A 19097-nucleotide genomic window follows, 5' to 3' on the forward strand; every position below is an offset into this window, starting at 1 on the left:
AGTGCTGATTCACTAGATCTGCCAGGCGTCAGGGCCGGAAACGGAGCTGATACGGAGCCCTGGCGACATCTCTCGTCTTCGACACTGAAGAAGAACACTGTTGTATTCCCCTCGCAAGCCCAGGTAAGCGTGGAGGCCTACATAAAACTCCTAGGAGAGCGAGGTATCTGTTATGAAACCACAAGTTCTCGAGAGTGAAAGGCCTTCTCGCTTGTGACATTGTGTTCGTTTCAATGCAGTTGTATCCCGACTCCGCCGTACCGCTGATGATTACGACGTAGTATACGCTACATGCGCTATGTGTGGTTTGCTGTGTGCGCTGTAGTTGTATGTTGTATGTGTATGCTTTTCTCATATACGCTGTCATTTTCACGCTATAACTACCTGGTGGTTTTAGTGTTAGTTATTCAGTTGTTCATTCAGTCATTCATTGTTCATTGTTGTTAGTCGATGGAAGTGAAATATACTGTATAGAATAAATAGTTGTCTTCGTGCCGTGTGGGGTCGCTCGTTCCTGACACTTTAGAGAACGAGAGGGTTCACAACATTTGGCGACCACGCCAGGATACGAAGCGAGCATGGCACAGGAACTATGGATCATTGAAGCCAGCTTTATCACTAACGGAATTCGGTATGAATTTGAAGGCGATAGGTTGAGAGAATACGTGAAGAAGAGGCTCCGACAGAGCGAGGAGTTTGGAGAGCGCAGTGCTAGACGGCAAGAGGGTGCGCTCCGCACAACGTTTAACGAAAAGCTCAAGAAGATTAACGAGCGCATCGCCAGCAGTAAATATGAGGGAGCAAAGCGAGATTTGCTTGCCTCACGCGAAAGGACGCCGGACGAGGCGTGGAAGACTTTGCTTACAGACAAGCAGCGGTCAGAGGAGTATTTGAAGCCAGTGGGAGGATCAGATCCAAGGCCCACTGCGTTGGTACAGTGCATGGCGACATCGTTTGGAGACGCTCAGAAGCAGCTGGAGTCTCGGCCGAACGACGTAGAGGCGCAAGACGTAGAGGCGCAAGACGTAGAGGCGCAAGACGTAGAGGCGCAAGACGTAGAGGCGCAAGACGTAGAGGCGCAAGACGTAGAGGCGCAAGACGTAGAGGCGCAAGATGTAGAGGCGCAAGCCGTAGAGGCGCAAGACGTAGAGGCGCAAGACGTAGAGGCGCAAGACGTAGAGGCGCAAGACGTAGAGGTGCAAGACGTAGAAGCGCAAGGAGTAGAAGCTAAGGAATTGAGAAAGGCGATACTGGTTAGCACGGAAGAAGTTAGCACGGAAAAAGTGAGCGGCGAGACTGTGTGGAACATGGAGATTAGATATATGTTATCTGGTCCAGCGTCCGCCCCACGAGTCAGTGGCCCAGTGATCTGCAAGCTTATCCGTTGTGTGTTGTCTGGTCCATCGTCTGCCCCATGTCGAAGTGGATCCGTGACAGTGTCGTGTGCGACAGCCCACGGCGGCAAGCTTCACGAAATCGAGTTGTCTGAAGTGGTGGGCATTAGTGATATTCTACCATGGCCACCACCGCAGCAGCAGATGACGCGTAGTAAGCCCCAAACCGTATGATTTGTGAGTTGTTGTTCGGCGGTGAGAAGCCCTTTGGTGGGGAGAATGTTGTGAAACCACAAGTTTTCGAGAGTAAAAGGCCTTCTCCCTTGTGACATTATGTTCGTTTCAATGCAGTTGTATCCCGACTCCGCCGTACCGCTGATGATTACGACGTAGTATACGCTAAATGCGCTGTGTGCGATTTGCTGTGTGCGCTGTAGTTGTATAATGTATGTGTATGCTTTTCTCATATACGCTGTCATTCTCACGCTATAACTACCTGGTGGTTTTAGTGTTAGTTATTCAGTTGTTCATTCAGTCATTCATTGTTCATTGTTGTTAGTCGATGGAAGTGAAATATACTGTATAGAATAAATAGTTGTCTTCGTGCCGTGTGGGGTCGTTCGTTCCTGACACTTTAGAGAACCAGAGGGTTCACAACTGTATCACCGGCATCATTTCGATGCAGACAACAAGCAGGGGTCAATGTAGACTTACCGTTGAGTCATATGAAAAAGCCAAATTGTTGGTGCTCAATGGTTTCGATTGCAAGGGTGAACGAATTTCACCACACTTCGTTTCCGCACCAACAACACAACTGCACATCCATGATGCCCCAATCTGGATCTCAGACGGCGTGCTCAAAGCAGCTCTCACACCGTATGGAAAGCTAATCGGTGAGATCCGACACGGAAAAATCAAACTTCCAAACAATACCCACACAGCAACTGGAGTACGCTTCGCCACGTTCGAATTCAAACCAGGCAGCTCGATCCCGTCATACCTGCGTACGACGGAATGTTCGTACGAGCTTGGCATTCTGTACGATGGCCAGGCAGGCACGTGCAGGCTATGCGGCCAGACAGGTCACATCGCGTGTACCTGCCAAAACCGTCGCAGTGTACACACTTCCACCATGTCCACGCACCCCACAGAAAGCAGCAGCACAGAGCAGGACGGGGGAGCTAGCTCTCATGCTCACCGTACCGACTCAGCGCCGAAAGCGGCCCAAAGTTTGAACCACGCAAGCGCCGTATCCAAAACGGCTTCTGACGGCGCGGACACCACGCCGCAAGCAGACCTGCAGCCCAGCTCACACCCAAGCGACCCAGTCAGCGATCTCGACCTTACATCACCGATGTCGGCAACCAGCACGACAGTGCACCCCGGAACGCCGCCAGGCAGCACAGGCACAGGTACGACAACATCCAACTCACCGCACACCGACACAACTACTCCTACCGAAACATGCAATCACCCAGATTCGGCGCGTGCTAAATACCTCCTCTCCTCACTGGTGACTAACACAGCGATGTCTAATAAGCCATCACACCCCTGGATTACCTCCGAACAACGCAGAAGATCCAGTCCCAGTGCGGAATCCTCACCTGATTTCAAAAATTCCAAAAACCAAAAAGAGAGCAACAACATCGACCCTGCCCACAGCCAACCCCATACCCCTGCACAGGGCTCACAGCCAACCCCATACCCCAGCACAGGGCCCACAGCCAACCCCATGCCCCAGCACAGGGCTCACAGCCAACCCCATACCCCAGCACAGGGCTCACAGCCAAGCCCATACCCCAGGACCGGGGCTCACAGCCAACCCCATACCCCAGCACAGGGCTCACAGCGTCACAGGATATACAGTAATGTTATTCTCCACACAATATACTCGTGTACATAAATATTCTTGTAAACATTCACGTTCTTCCTGCTTTCTTCTCCTCATCCTTGTCCTCTTATACCCTCATTATCATGGTTTTCTCGTTTTTATCGTTAAATGCCCGAAGCTTGCTAAAATAAGTTCGATGAGCTTCCCTCCCTTATCCAAACATGCCATCCACTCCCCACTGTCATTGCCATTACAGAAACATGGTGCTCTTCTCTCGAGGGCGACAGCCTATATGACCTGCCTTCTTACTCACTTTATCTCTGCGATCGACAGCAGGGCAGAGGAGGCGGTTGCCTGGTCTACATTCACAGTTCCGCCACTCACTCGCACTTGAGTATGTACGATGTATCTGGATACGAATCAGTGTGGATCGAACTGACTTCGCCAAACTGCCAATCCTTCGTATTCGGTGTCTCCTATCGCCCAACCAGTAGCGATATACACTATTACTGTGCCAGCCTTGAGTCCTGTCTCCGCCGTGCTTCAACCAAGCCCATGGGGCTAGTAGGAGACTTCAACGCGAAGAACAAAAGTTGGCTTTCTACCGACCCCATCGATAGCGCTGGGCGAGCACTACAAGCACTACTCCTTACGTACGGTCTAACCCAACACGTTAACTTTCCAACTCACGTTGCTGGCGGAATACTTAATTCCTGCATTGATATTGTTGCCGCGTCAGATACCCTACATCCCACATCAGTGCACCCTCTTCCATCGCTGTGCAACTCCGACTACTTAGCCATCCTAGGCATCCTTGAACTGCCAACTCGATCGACCCCGATCGTAGCTGCAGTCCAGCCCAGGAGCTGGTCTTGGTGCTGGGACTCTGCCAGAGTTACAGAGCTTAATTCTGCCCTTGGAGACACTAATCTTCTGCCTCCTGGACCACTCGAACCCACGAGCACTGAGGATCTGTGGCAGCACTGGAGGATGAGTCTGCTAAACACTGCACGAAGGTTTTGTACCAAGCCCCGCCTAACTAACCAGAGACCGCATTATCATAGTACACGACGGGCACCGAAGCCTTGGATTACTCCGACCCTCAGGAGTGAGATCAAGAAGAAGCACTCTCTATTCAGAACGTATCTATCGACTCGCTCTACTGAATCATGGAGAGCCTACACTGCGCGCCGTAACAGTGTCTCTTGGCTTTTGAACATGAAAATGCAGCAGATGTGCATCTACATGTTAAGGACAGTTTTTAGTATTTTAACCGAACCTTGGATAGCCTCCTGTTGCACAATAGCCAGGTCTCCTCCCTGCACAGTCCGGAAGCATTGAGGAGTCTCCCCCATTAAGCCTCCCAGGGCACCGACAACCACAGGGACCACGTCAACCTGGGTGAGGGACCAAATTCTGGAAATCTCCCACTTCAAGTCATAATATTTCGAGCGCTTTTCAGCCATTTTCTTATTAATGTTGTTCTCACCAGGAATGCTGATGTCTATAATGTATGCGATGCGCTCCTTGTCATCAACAAGGAGCAGATCGGGCCTGTTTACTGATAGTTTCAGGTCAGTTGGGACCGAATACTCCAAATAGAGCCGATACCGATCACTTTTGACCAATGCCTTGAGCTGGTGGTCGAATCATGAAGCACCAGTAGGTAGATCTCGTGCTCTACACATTTCGAAGTGCACATACTTTACTATCCGGTTATGACGTTCGATGTAACTGGTCCGAGCAAGAACTGGGCAGGCACTGACAATGTGGTCAATTGTTTCTAAGCTGCCCTTGCAAAGCCTGCAATTCGCATCAGTTCGAGCAATTGACTTCATTATGGCGTATTGGTAATTTTTCGTTTTGAGGGATTGGTCTTGTTCTGCAATAATCATGCCTTCAGTTGAAGGTTTCAGTGTTCTTGATTTCAGCCACATGAAGGTAAGCTCCTTATCGAGGCGATTTTCCTCCAAGCGGCTCCAATATCTCCCATGCAGCGGCATAGTGGAAAGTGTTTTGGATTTTCGCTCTGCGCACGCTTGTTTAATGGTATGCTTATTGGGTAAAGCTGGTCCAGCTGCTGGCAGATCCAAACTTGACAGGAACTTCAGCCCTCACCAAAGCTGTACAAAGCGTCACTGGCCCGTTTCTCAACGGTCGCGCTAATCGACCAATCAGCGTACAGCTAATGTACCCAAATTCTCAAACTTACCGTAATTCCTTGGTTCATACGGTGTCGTTTCCAAAGATTTTTTATGGACCAACGTCTTCTTTTGATAGATACCAACAGATCGTCCGCTTCGAATTTGTCGATTTGATTGCCGTTTGGCCGAAAATTACCTCCGAAACCGGCCTCCACTCGGTATATACATCAGTGCACTGCCTGTATATACCTCAGGAATATCCTGTTCTTTTCCAAGGCATGATTGTTGCTAGTGGGAGAACTCAGCCACCTGAAGCTTTCCTAAAGGAAGAAGAAGTAGGTGGATGAGTTCGCCAGAAAATGGAACGACAAGAAAATAGATACTGTCGCTTTCGGGCGCTCATGAGACGACGGCAAGATAGGACTGAAACGATCGACAGCCTGTCTCGACGCAAAAGAAACTCTTCTAGGAGAAGCTCGACGTGCTGTAGAGTTTGCAGTATTCTGCTGGAAGAAGACAAGAGAACTAAACTCAGACTACAGCAGAAGCAAAAGCTGAAGCAAAAGCTGAGCGATTTCGAAGAAATGGGGAAACACAGGAAAATGAGTGGGCAACATGATCTTTAGCTCGAAGCTCGCGCTAAGACACGCGGTGGGCACGTGCGCCTACAGGTAGCGCGGCCAGCCACCATGTTTTCGAAATGGAGGTCGACGCTTTTGAAATCCGTGTAGACGATGGTGAGGGCTGAACTTAGCGGCCTTTGCAGTTATTGAGTGGCTTTTTGTTGTAGTTTTTGTTGATGATACTGATAAAGCAGGCTTATTCGGTCTATTGGGCTGGTACTCATGTAGCGGGCCAGGCCACACATGCTCCGGGCGTGCATATCCTCACATGAGACCAAGCCCCGGCCTCAATCTCCCCTCTTCATGTAGAGCCTGTTGACTGAGGCTTTGGGGTGGTGAAATCCAGATGCAGTCAAGGCTGATCTTGTCGCTCGATCTGCGGTCTTTATTTCAGCCTCAGTCCAATTTACGATTCCATAAATATAATTGTTATGTCATAACCGGCATTATTATTATTATTATTATTATTTAAATAGGCGTCGAGGCGACAATAGTTTTAGAATTGCGATCAACAGAACGAGCTGAACCGACATTTTCACAAAGGCTTTTATTGTATTCAAAAAACGAGTGTATACGAAGGCAGTGAAGAACATGGAAGAAAGAAAAAATGTGATGTGGAAGAAATGATGAACAAAAATTTTTACTCGTTTTTTGAATACAATAAAAGCCTTTGTGAAAATGTCGGTTCAGCTCGTTCTGTTGATCGCAATTCTAAAATTATTATTATTATTATTATTATTATTTTTTTTTTTTTTTTTTGAAAAACACTTATTATTATTATTATTATTATTATTATTATTATTGTAAAAGAGAAAAGGACATATGGATACGAGTTAAGAGCAACTCTCCATCACTGTAACATGATACTATATACCGTCAGAAAGTTGGAAGGCTGTCGGTTAGCGCTACGGAGATGTGTTGAAGTTAGGTGTCAGGAGGTCGAATGTCTCAGTACTCTGTCAGTTTTGTGCCTAGTTATTGCACTTTCTGACTGTATATAGTATCTAGTTACAGTGATGGAGAGTTAATCTTAACTCGTATCTATATGTCCTTTTCTCTTTTGCATTTATTTATGGCTCAACATGCGAGTTTCAAATTATTATTATTATTATTATTATTATTATGTCTCTTTCCCTCAAAACCAGTTAATACAGTCATAGCCAAAAAAATCCGGCCAATGCCAAGTATACGCGTACATAGGTATGGTAGGTACTGTAGATCTACGCGGTACTTCATCGCGGGTTCATGCACTGGAGTGGCACATGTCCACTCTAGTCTATCTAGGCCATTGGCATTGCACTGCCACTGAACAGTCTGCGCCGCACTCTGCCTGCTGCAGTCGGGTTGAGCACTGCGTGCGCTGAGCCTGAGTCTGACTCTGAGTGTAGAAGGCGACGGTTTCAAATAGGACATACCGGTAGGTTGCAAACCGGAACGGACTCAATATTCACTTTCTCTCTTGGTATTTTGATTAGAAAACATATGTCACCATGGTCACAGTGAGACTACGATGTGTTATAACTATACTCCGAGCCAAAATTTCATGGCTCTGCGATGACCAGAAGCGCCACACCAAGCAGGTGAGTTTTTGACGTGTTGCTTCGCACTGCGACTTGAGTTTTACGACTTTCGAAAAATCAACTTCTTGTCGCAGGTAAACAGCGGCTCGCCTCTCGCCAATAAAGCACCGCATGCCAATCAAAACTAATGGAGAGGCACACACAAGGCTTATTGTTACTCTGTACTGGCCGTCGTGGAGCGATAGCATTTACCCAATTTCAGACTAATAGAGTGAATTTGACGTGCACTCTAAAACCTTTCCGATTTGGTGCCACCTCTGATTTGAAGCGAAAAATTGGGCAACTTGGAGGCAATGGGTCAACACAAAGGAGTGGCTCAGTTCGATTGACTCTGGCCTCAGAGCAAACTTCAACATGCCAGTTTCCTTCCACAAACATATTTCGAGTGAACAATCAACGCTGATGATAGGTTTGCATGGTTTGGGCATACAAATTTGGCTGACCTGTCAAGCCGTCGTCGCCTCTACATGGTGTATGCGAGCCTGTCAGCATGTGAACAGTGAAGTAACTGCAGACCCGGTCTGTCAGTACATGCACCACTACCACGAAGACTTGAAGTATGATACAGTCAGTGCATGCGGCCCAGTACAGCTACCGGTAGCTAACATCGCATTTGGCCGGATTTTTTTGGCGACGACTGTATTATTATTATTATTATTGTGGAAGAGAAAAAGACATATGGATACGAGTAACTTATTATTATTATTATTACAATTATTATTCGAGTCCTGGTGGTGACAGTCAATTTTTCTTCAGACTTTTCCCGTTTGTCTCATTCCCTCAAACCAGTTAATTTTATTAGTTAATTTTATTATTGCATTCCCAACTCATCACAACCACGCGCTCTCCAGCCGAACCATACAGACACCAGCAAGGACACTTCCGTTGAGAGATAATAATTATTGCTCCACGCCTCTAGACAGCTGTTTCGCTCCCTGTCGGAGCTCATCAGTAGAGGATGATAATGATGATAATGGAGGAATGATCATTCTTATACACCAGAAATGGCGCAAGTGCGCGCTTTCCACATATATCAATGGCATATGCAAGCTGCTAAAATGGTAAAGTGTGAGAACAGCGATAAATAATCATAGTACGCGCTCATTGGTGGAGAAACACACCACACAGGCGACGAAAATCTTACGTGGAATAATGATGCCAAAGGAAAGTACATGTATGTTGTTTATAATTATGATGTTGCAATGTCCATGTATGCAGGCCAGCCGAGACTCACCTCCGAGATCCCCCAACGCGACAGGCTCGGTTGCCGTTCAGGATTAACACCGACCTGTCCGCCCGTCAACAGGATCGACAGTGGGAGGCCCCACTGATGCCGATGTCGATGCACACCAGGAAACTTGTAGTCGTGAGTGTGATACTAATAGGTCCATCGGCAACCACTGACAAACGAGAGGCCAGCTGGGGCATTCACTCCAGTCAGGGATGCTTGGTCGACGCTTCGTATCAGCAGCTCAGCTCATTTTGATCAAAAAAAGATGTTGCAGATGTGTCTTGCTTTTCTTCTTTCTTCTTCACCGACTCGTCTTGTCATCTCTCCTTCTTTCTTCACCGACTCTTCGTGTCCACTCTGCTCTGCCACTAACGGCGCATTAAAACTTCAGAACTAAATATTGCGACAGAGCTTTCGGCCATATTTTCAATTCATTGCATTCCCAACTCATCACAACCACGCGCTCTTCAGCCGAACCATACAGTTATTATTATTTTGTTGTTGACCGGCCTCTGCTGGGATGACGACTACACCATAGCTCAGTGGTTAGAGCATCGCTGGCTACAAGCGAGGGTCTCTGGTTCGAGTCCTGGTGGTGACAGTCAATTTTTTCTTCAGACTTTTCCCGTTTGTCTCTTTCCCTCAAACCAGTTAATATTATTATTATTATTATTATTTGTCTCTTTCCCTCAAACTAGTGAAAATTATTATTATTATTATTATTTTTAGAATTGCGATCAACAGAACGAGCTGAACCGACATTTTCACAAAGGCTTTTATTGTATTCAAAAAAAACGAGTGTATACGAAGGCAGTGAAGAACATGGAAGAAAGAAAAAATGTGATATAGAAGAAATGATGAACAAAAAATTGTACTTCGAACTAGTTTTTGCACAACACTCCTCAGGAAGCTACGTTGTACTAATGAAAAACAATCCAGAAAGATACTAATAAAGAGAAATGGAGTGAGAAGAAACAACACCTATGAAAATGATAATCCTAGTTTTTCCTGTTATTACCTTAGTGCTAGGATTATCATTTTCATAGGTGTTGTTTCTTCTCACTCCCTTTCTCTTTATTAGTATCTTTCTGGATTGTTTTTCATTAGTACAACGTAGCTTCCTGAGGAGTGTTGTGCGAAAACTAGTTCGAAGTACAATTTTTTGTTCATCATTTCTTCCATATCACATTTTTTCTTTCTTCCATGTTCTTCACTGCCTTCGTATACACTCGTTTTTTTTTAATACAATAAAAGCCTTTGTGAAAATGTCGGTTCAGTTCGTTCTGTTGATCGCAATTCTAAAACTATTGTCGCCACGACGCCTATTTACATATTTCAGATTGAGGTACACACAAAATCAGATAGATTTGCTGAATGCTGTGCTGAGGAAACGTTTCTACTGCCGTAATGTCGCGTATAACGTTTCGTTTCTGACGCGGTGTCTGAACACTGGTGTCTGTCCCTGTGGTGTTCAGAAACGCGTTCAGAAGACCAAGGCCTATCATTCCTCATCAATAGAGAGGGTATTTCTCAAAGATGATATTGCCAGGTCGCGTGACTCTTTGTCTAATGCCCGTGTCCAGTTTAAGTACTTATATGACCGTGCGCGTTCGTTTTTGTCTGCCCATGACTTCCTACGCTTCTCGCTGCTCTTATCTGAAAACGATGATAGACAACGCATACGACTGATCGCTAAGTATGACAAGACCTTCACCTGGCTTCGAAAGAAAAGATATGGCCAGGTTACCTTCAATCCAAACAGCATCATCAACATGTCAGCCGTGGAATTGACTGATGTGCAAAAAGAACTCCTTTCCCGTGGAGCAGACTTCGGAATTCCGCCTTCTTGTAACAACAAAGAAATCGTCATGACAGAATTTGAACTGTTTTACAGGAAACTATTATGCTTTTCGCCGATTTCCGAGGCTCAACAGTCGGTGTGCGCAGCTACACTTAGAGCAGAGGCTGAAGAGCATTCCGAACAATTACCAGACCGAAGTTCTTTCTCATTATCTCGCGAGCATCTCAAAGCCCGTAAAGAATTGCGAGCGAATAAGGACATCATCATAACCAGACCTGACAAAGGTCGTGCTACAGTCATTATGAACAAAGCTGACTATGTTGACAAAATGATTGTCATCCTTGCTGATACATCTAAATTCCAAGCAATTGGCCCAGTTGGACAGTTTGACAGAACCATGAAAGTAGAGGCAGAGCTAATCAATTACCTAAAGAAATTAAAAGCCGATAAGAGTATCTCTACTCATGAATTCGACTTGATGAAGCCGGTCGGATCAATACGTCCTCGCCTTTATGGTCTACCAAAAATACATAAGCCTACATGTCCTGTCCGGCCGATCGTCTCCATGACAGCTTCGCCACAATATTCAATCTCTAAGTGGTTGTGTAGGTTGTTGAAAGTTGTTGAGGAGCACTACTGCCAACACACTGTTAAAGATAGTTTCGATTTCGTAGAGAAGCTACGGGTCCGACCTGTTCCAACTCACTCACATATGTGTTCGTTCGATGTAGTGAGTTTGTTCAGAAACGTACCGCTGGAGGAGACAATTGATATTTGCGCGGATGTGTTGTACCGTGTTGACGAAGTTGACACTCCGTGGCTACCTGAATGTGCTTTTCGACGTTTGATGTTGTTAGTCACAACTGGCGTCGAGTTTTCGTTCAATGACGTGATGTATAAGCAGATAGATGGAGTAGCCTTGGGCTCTCCGTTGGGTCCCGTGTTAGCTAATGTCTTTGTCGGTTACTGTGAGTGTAAGATTGATGCGTCTCTATGGCCGAGTCTGTATTTCCGTTTCGTTGATGACTCGTTCACATACTTTGATTCCATAGAAGACAGCGAGGTCTTTCTTGGTGCTCTTAACACCCTTCACCCTTCCCTCCGCTTCACATGTGAGCACGAGCAGTCAAGCAAGTTATCCTTCCTCGACGTACTTGTTGAGAAAACCGAATTTGGTAGCGTAACATCGGTGTATCGTAAACCGACATTCACCGGACAATACATTTCCTATGACTCGTACTGTTCATCTAATTATAAAGTCAACTTAGTAAAGAATCTCGTGGATTGCGCCAAACGGATCTGTTCACCTTGTAAACTCAGTGGTGAGCTCGAATTTCTCCGTTCAGTTTTCACCAAAAACGGATACCCAGGCGACATGTTGGCAAAACTATTGTCTACAGCCCCCACGCCGAAACATGAATTGATAGGGCCTGCTCATTGTCCTGTCTTTTTGTGCTTACCATGGAAGGGCAAGAAGTCTGACAATGTGAGTCGTGAAGTTCGTGCGATCATCAAACAAACCTACTATGCGGTACACTTCATACCCGTCTACACAACGATGCGTTCGTTCACGGTGTTGAAGGACGTCCTACCAACCCATCATTTAAGTCATGTAATCTGCAACTTTGAATGCCGGAATTGTGCTAGCCGGTATGTTGGTAGGACTGTTCAGCACCTGAGCAAACGCATTAAGCAACACACTCCTTTACACATTATCCCACGTAGCGCACAACTGGAGCGTCCCACGCGGGGAAGACCCCGTAAACAACCACTACCTCCGCCAACACATGACCTAGCGTCTCACTCGACAAGTCCACCATTGGCTCCCGTGGCCATGACCAAGTCACTCCCTCCACCAGCGGAGGTGGATGTGGCTTTGGCGACGCCACGTGTGTTGCATGCAGACACGTTTGCATCAGCATCGCTTGCTGCATCACCGGCAGAGACGACAACAATACCTACCTCAATATCAACGAGACCCAGAAGAACAACTGCTAATTACACCATGACCTATTTCAGTACGGAAGTACCGAGCCAACGGAATACACAACAGGAACGTGAGACGAGGGATGGGAGGAGACGGGACCTGATTGAGGAGGATTCGGCCAGTGAGTCCAGTGATTCCGGTGAGTGTGAGAGCGAGAATGATCGTGTGAGTAAGAGTGGGTGCGAGCGTGTGTTTTCTAGTAGGAAGTCATCAGTGTAAAAGCATCTTGCATCTCGTCCTGATTGCTGTAAGGTTTATTCTGATTCTTCTTTTTCTGTTTTGTGCCGTGCTCGTCATGGTTATAAGTTGCAGTTGAGTGTGTTAGAAGCCGTTTGTCAACGTATTCATAAGCCTAATCTGTGTGTCCAGAAGGACAGCATTATTCGTTTGAAATTGTTTTAGTAGCAACTTGTTCAGTCTGTTTGGCTCTGGTTGGCCAGGGTGTCATATCTTGTGTCACAGTATACTAGTAGTCCTTACAAGTTCGTTAAGTGCTTTCGCAGTTTTTCCTGTTATTACCTTAGTGCTAGGATTATCATTTTCATAGGTGTTGTTTCTTCTCACTCCATTTCTCTTTATTAGTATCTTTCTGGATTGTTTTTCATTAGTACAACGTAGCTTCCTGAGGAGTGTTGTGCGAAAACTAGTTCGAAGTACAATTTTTTTGTTCATCATTTCTTCCATATCACATTTTTTCTTTCTTCCATGTTCTTCACTGCCTTCGTATACACTCGTTTTTTTTGGAATACAATAAAAGCCTTTGTGAAAATGTCGGTTCAGCTCGTTCTGTTGATCGCAATTCTAAAACTATTGTCGCCTCGACGCCTATTTACATTATTATTATTATTATTATTATTATTATTATTGTAGAAGAGAAAAGGACATCTGGATACGAGTTAAGAGTAACTCTCCATCACTGTAACATGATACTATATACCCTCTTTGGTCTTTCCATAACCTTGAACCTTCCAAGTTGGAAGGCTGTCGGTTAGCGCTACGGAGATGTGTTGAAGCTAGGTGTCAGGACGTCGAATGTCTCAGTACTCTGTCAGTTTTGTGCCTAGTTGTTGCACTTTCTGACTGTATATAGTATCTAGGTACAGTGGTGGAGAGTTACTCTTAACTCGTTTCCATATGTCCTTTTCCTTTCTACTTTTATTATTGGCTCAATACCCGAGTTTCAAATTGCACACCTGATGAGCCGTCACGAACCATACGGCGAAACGTACGTCGTGTGAAACAACTTGTTTTGTAGTCAACTAGTTCATCACAATGTCATGCATGAGGAGTACTGTAGGAGTTTAGATTTCGGCTTGTACAATTCGTTCTCGCAAAGCTCCCCCCTTACTTATCTTTGATATTTTTGACCCACCCAAGTTGGGTGGTGTGTTGCTTTGCTGCTTCGAATTGTAGTTAGACTGCTTTGTCAAATCGCCTACTGGTCTCGTCATCGTCCAGTGACAATCGACATTCTGTGTTCCGTTGGGACTGTAGCTTGTGCTCGTTTTCTAAGCGCTTGCCTTCCCCTCTTTGGTCTTTCCATAACCTTGAACCTTCCAAGTTGGAAGGCTGTCGGTTAGCGCTACGGAGATGTGTTGAAGCTAGGTGTCAGGACGTCGAATGTCTCAGTACTCTGTCAGTTTTGTGCCTAGTTATTGCACTTTCTGACTGTATATAGTATCATGTTACAGTGATGGAGAGTTACTCTTAACTCGTATCCATATGTCCTTTTCTCTTCTATATTTATTGATGGCTCAACATCCGAGTTTCAAATTATTATTATTATTATTATTTGCACTAGTTTGAGGGAAAAGTCTGAAGAAAAAATTGACTGTCACCACCAGGACTCAGGCTATGGTGTAGTCGTCATCCCAGCAGAGACTATTCCACATTTTCTTTAGACTTAGTAACTCACACTTATTATTATTATTGTTATTATTATTAACTGGTTTGAGGGAAAGAGACAAACGGGAAAAGTCTGAAGAAAAAATGGACTGTCACCACCAGGAATAGAACATGGGATTATTATTATTATTATTATTAAGCTTACGTGGAGATAATAATGTAATCAACGCAATAAATAGAGTAAGCTGCGCACTCAGTACAAACACCATGAGCAAAACCTGTGCGAGAAAATGAGATCATTAGTTCTCGTTTGTGGTTGCATGGTTACTTTCTAGTGGTGAATTTATCGCATCTGTTGTCACCTGATATTGTTGATTGGTGTAATGTTTTTTTCAGCTCTCATTTTCTCGCATTAGTTAGGGTCTAAATTATTACTTGCATTGTGCGTATATATATTGAGTTAAGAGCTATTGTTGATTTGCCAGTAATCCTCTGATGAGATGGCGACGAAAACGTTTAGGAACAAGCTTCTTTATTTACATGAAAATAAGTTTTGCTCATGGTGTTTGTACTGAATTAGTGGTTGCGACTTCGGCGATGATTTGTAAGAAAGGGTTTGCTCCCCACACCGGAGCTCGCGCTATTCCGCCGACTTTACTTGACACTTGACTGACTCACGACTGCCAGTCGTGAGTCAGTCAAGTGTGCAAACCCTTTCTTATTATTATTATTATTAGTAGTATTTGAAACTCGGGTATTGAGCCAATAATAAAAGTAGAAAGGAAAAGGACATATGGAAACGAGTTAAGAGTAACTCTCCACCGCTGTAACTAGATACTATATACAGTCAGAAAGTGCACCAACTAGGCACAAAACTGACAGTACTGAGACATTCGACGTCCTGACACCTAGCTTCAACACATCTCCGTAGCGCTAACCGACAGCCTTCCAACTTGGAAGGTTCAAGGTAATGGAAAGACCAAAGAGGGGAAGGCAAGCGCAACGAAAACGAGCACAAGCTACAGTCCCAACGGAACAAAGAATTATAAGGAATTATCAAAGAATTGTCAGGACGTCGAATGTCTCAGTACTGTCAGTTTTGTGCCTAGTTGTTGCACTTTCTGACTGTATATAGTATCTAGTTACAGTGGTGGAGAGTTACTCTTAACTCGTTTCCATATGTCCTTTTCCTTTCCACTTCTATTATTATTATTATTATTGTAAAAGAGAAAAGGACATATGGATACGAGTTTAGAGTAACTCTCCATCACTGTAACATGATACTATATACAGTCAGAAAGTGCAATAACTAGGCACAAAACTGACAGAGTACTGAGACATTCGACGTCCTGACACCTAACTTTAACACATATCCGTAGCGCTAACCGACAGCCTTCCAACTTGGAAGGTTCAAGGTTATGGAAAGACCAAAGAGGGGAAGGCAAGCGCAACGAAAACGAGCAAAAGCTACGCAAAAGCTACAGTCCCAACGGAACAAAGAATGTCGAATGTCGATTGTTACTGTTGCGCTTGCCTTCCCCTCTTTGGTCTTTCCATAACCTTGAACCTTCCAAGTTGGAAGGCTGTCGGTTAGCGCTACGGAAATGTGTTAAAGTTAGGTGTCAGGACGTCGAATGGCTCAGTACTCTGTCAGTTTTGTGCCTAGTTATTGCACTTTCTGACTGTATAATAGTATCATGTTACAGTGATGGAGAGTTACTCTAAACTGGTATCCATATTTCCTTTTCTCTTTTACATTTATTTATGGCTCAACATCCGAGTTTCAAATTATAATTATTATTATTAACTGGTTTGAGGGAAAGAGATATTCTCCAAACCAGTTAATATTTTATGACTTGGGGCTCCCCGCGTGCTAGTTTGTACGTAAAGTGCGTGGGTACAGTAAGGGCTGCGTCCCACCCGCCTGTGTGGATTCACAGGAAGTGTGAGTTACAAAGTCTGAAGAAAACGTTGAACAGTCTCTGCTTGGATGACGACTACACCATAGCTCAGTGGTTAGAGCATCGCTGGCTACAAGCGAGGGTCCCTGGTTCGAGTCCTGGTGGTGACAGTCGATTTTTTTTCAGACTTTTCCCGTTTGTCTCTTTCCCTCAAAACCAGTTAATATTATTATTATTATTATTCAAAGGATCAGTCGGGGAAGTGAACTGCCTGAAAAGAGAAAAAACGCCAGACCCACCAGGACTCGAACCTGGGACCCTGCTTGTCATGAGCAATGCTCTAACCACTGAGCTATGGGACCAGGCTGAACCTAGAAGGCGCTGACAAGTTTTTCACTCCAAAGGCAGCTCACAACACGTGCCACACATACTGATGGCACTTGGGTCTTTTTCTCTCCCCCAGGGGACCAACCACGGTCAGTTTCTGGAAACTACCAGAGGTGAAAGAAAGTGATTAAATTTGGAAAGGATTGGGAGAACTTCATATTCAAAGGATCAGTCGGGGAAGTGAACTGCCTGAAAAGAGAAAAAACGCCAGACCCACCAGGACTCGAACCTGGGACCCTGCTTGTCATGAGCAATGCTCTAACCACTGAGCTATGGGACCAGGCTGAACCTAGAAGGCGCTGACAAGTTTTTCACTCCAAAGGCAGCTCACAACACGTGCCACACATACTGATGGCACTTGGGTCTTTTTCCCTCCCCCAGGGGACCAACCACGGTCAGTTTCTGGAAACTACCAGAGGTGAAAGAAAGTGATTAAATTTGGAAAGGATTGGGAGAACTTCATATTCAAAGGATCAGTCGGGGAAGTGAGGGAAAAAGACCCAAGTGCCATCAGTATGTGTGGCACGTGTTGTGAGCTGCCTTTGGAGTGAAAAACTTGTCAGCGCCTTCTAGGTTCAGCCTGGTCCCATAGCTCAGTGGTTAGAGCATTGCTCATGACAAGCAGGGTCCCAGGTTCGAGTCCTGGTGGGTCTGGCGTTTTTTTCTCTTTTCAGGCAGTTCACTTCCCCGACTGATCCTTTGAATATGAAGTTCTCCCAATCCTTTCCAAGTTTAATCACTTTCTTTCACCTCTGGTAGTTTCCAGAAACTGACCGTGGTTGGTCCCCTGGGGGAGGGAAAAAGACCCAAGTGCCATCAGTATGTGTGGCACGTGTTGTGAGCTGCCTTTGGAGTGAAAAACTTGTCAGCGCCTTCTAGGTTCAGCCTGGTCCCATAGCTCAGTGGTTAGAGCATTGCTCATGACAAGCAGGGTCCCAGGTTCGAGTCCTGGTGGGTCTGGCGTTTTTTTCTCTTTTCAGGCAGTTCACTTCCCCGACTGATCCTTTGAATATGAAGTTCTCCCAATCCTTTCCAAATTAATATTATTATTATTATTTTGCACAGATTGGGAGAACTTCAAATTCAATGGATCAGTTGGGGAAGTGAACTGCCTGAAAAGAGAAAAAATCGCCAGACCCACCAGGACTCGCACCCGGGACCTTGCTTGTCATGAGCAATGCTCTAACCACTGAGCTATGGGACCGGGCTGAACCTAGAAGGCGCTGACAAGATTTTCACTCCAAAGGCAGCTCACAACACGTGCCACACATACTGATGGCACGTGGGTCTTTCTCCCTCCCCGAGGGGACCAACCACGGTCAGTTTCTGGACCCTACCAGAAGTGAAAGAGAGTGATAAATTTTGAACGGATTGGGAGAACTTCAAATTCAATGGATCAGTTGGGGAAGTGAACTGCCTGAAAAGAGAAAAAATCGCCAGACCCACCAGAACTCGAACCCGGAACCTTGCTTGTCATGAACAATGCTCTAACCACTGAGCTATGGGACCGGGCTGAACCTAGAAGGCGCTGACAAGATTTTCACTCCAAAGGCAGCTCACAACACGTGCCACACATACTGATGGCACTTGGGTCTTTCTCCCTCCCCCAGGGGACCAACCACGGTCAGTTTCTGGACCCTACCAGAAGTGAAAGAGAGTGATAAATTTTGAACGGATTGGGAGAACTTCAAATTCAATGGATCAGTTGGGGAAGTGAACTGCCTGAAAAGAGAAAAAATCGCCAGACCCACCAGGACTCGAACCCGGGACCTTGCTTGTCATGAGCAATGCTCTAACCACTGAGCTATGGGACCGGACTGAACCTAGAAGGCGGTGACAAGATTTTCACTCCAAAGGCAGCTCACAACACGTGCCGCACATACTGATGGCACTTGGGTCTTTCTCCCTCCCCGAGGGGACCAATCACGGTCAGTTTCTGGACCCTACCAGAAGTGAAAGAGAGTGATAAATTGCATGAGTAGATGGTGGTGCAACGGTTGTGCAATCACAAAACCGGGATTCATGAGGTTATCGTTCTGGAATTTGAAATATGGACTGTTTGTCGTGATAAATCTAATATTGACTTCGTACTTGGTCGTTATAGCAACTAAAAACCTCGTAAAAACCCCGAGTAAAAGACAGAGGCAAACTCGGTCAATATTACATACATATTGTTGAAAGCACAAGGAGAAGCTTTTCATTTCAAGTGACACGTGATCACCGCTGCCTTTCCTTGTCAGAATCAACAATACACTTCGTTCTGCAGCGTTGGTAGTAGTGTTGGAGTAAAAATTGCTGACTAGTCGTCGCGGATGCTGTGTACGTGATGTGATAAGGCGTGCATGCGCGCCTGGGCTCGTGGCTGGTTTTGCATGCTTGCTGTGCTGGACTAGGTCCGAGAATGTGAGCTCTTTTTTCCTTGTCTTTCTGTTC

The 19097-nt window shown here is 45.5% G+C and overlaps 1 protein-coding gene across 2 annotated transcripts in view; it reads right to left on the bottom strand.

Annotated features, from left to right (window-relative positions):
- Nucleotides 1–19097, bottom strand: part of LOC135820641 (platelet glycoprotein V-like) — a gene marked incomplete at its 5' end in the record, with an annotated part of 171686 nt that overhangs the window by 151813 nt on the left and 776 nt on the right.

The sequence above is a fragment of the Sycon ciliatum genome, chromosome 7, assembly GCF_964019385.1.
Source record: "Sycon ciliatum chromosome 7, ocSycCili1.1, whole genome shotgun sequence".
Taxonomy (NCBI): domain Eukaryota; kingdom Metazoa; phylum Porifera; class Calcarea; order Leucosolenida; family Sycettidae; genus Sycon; species Sycon ciliatum.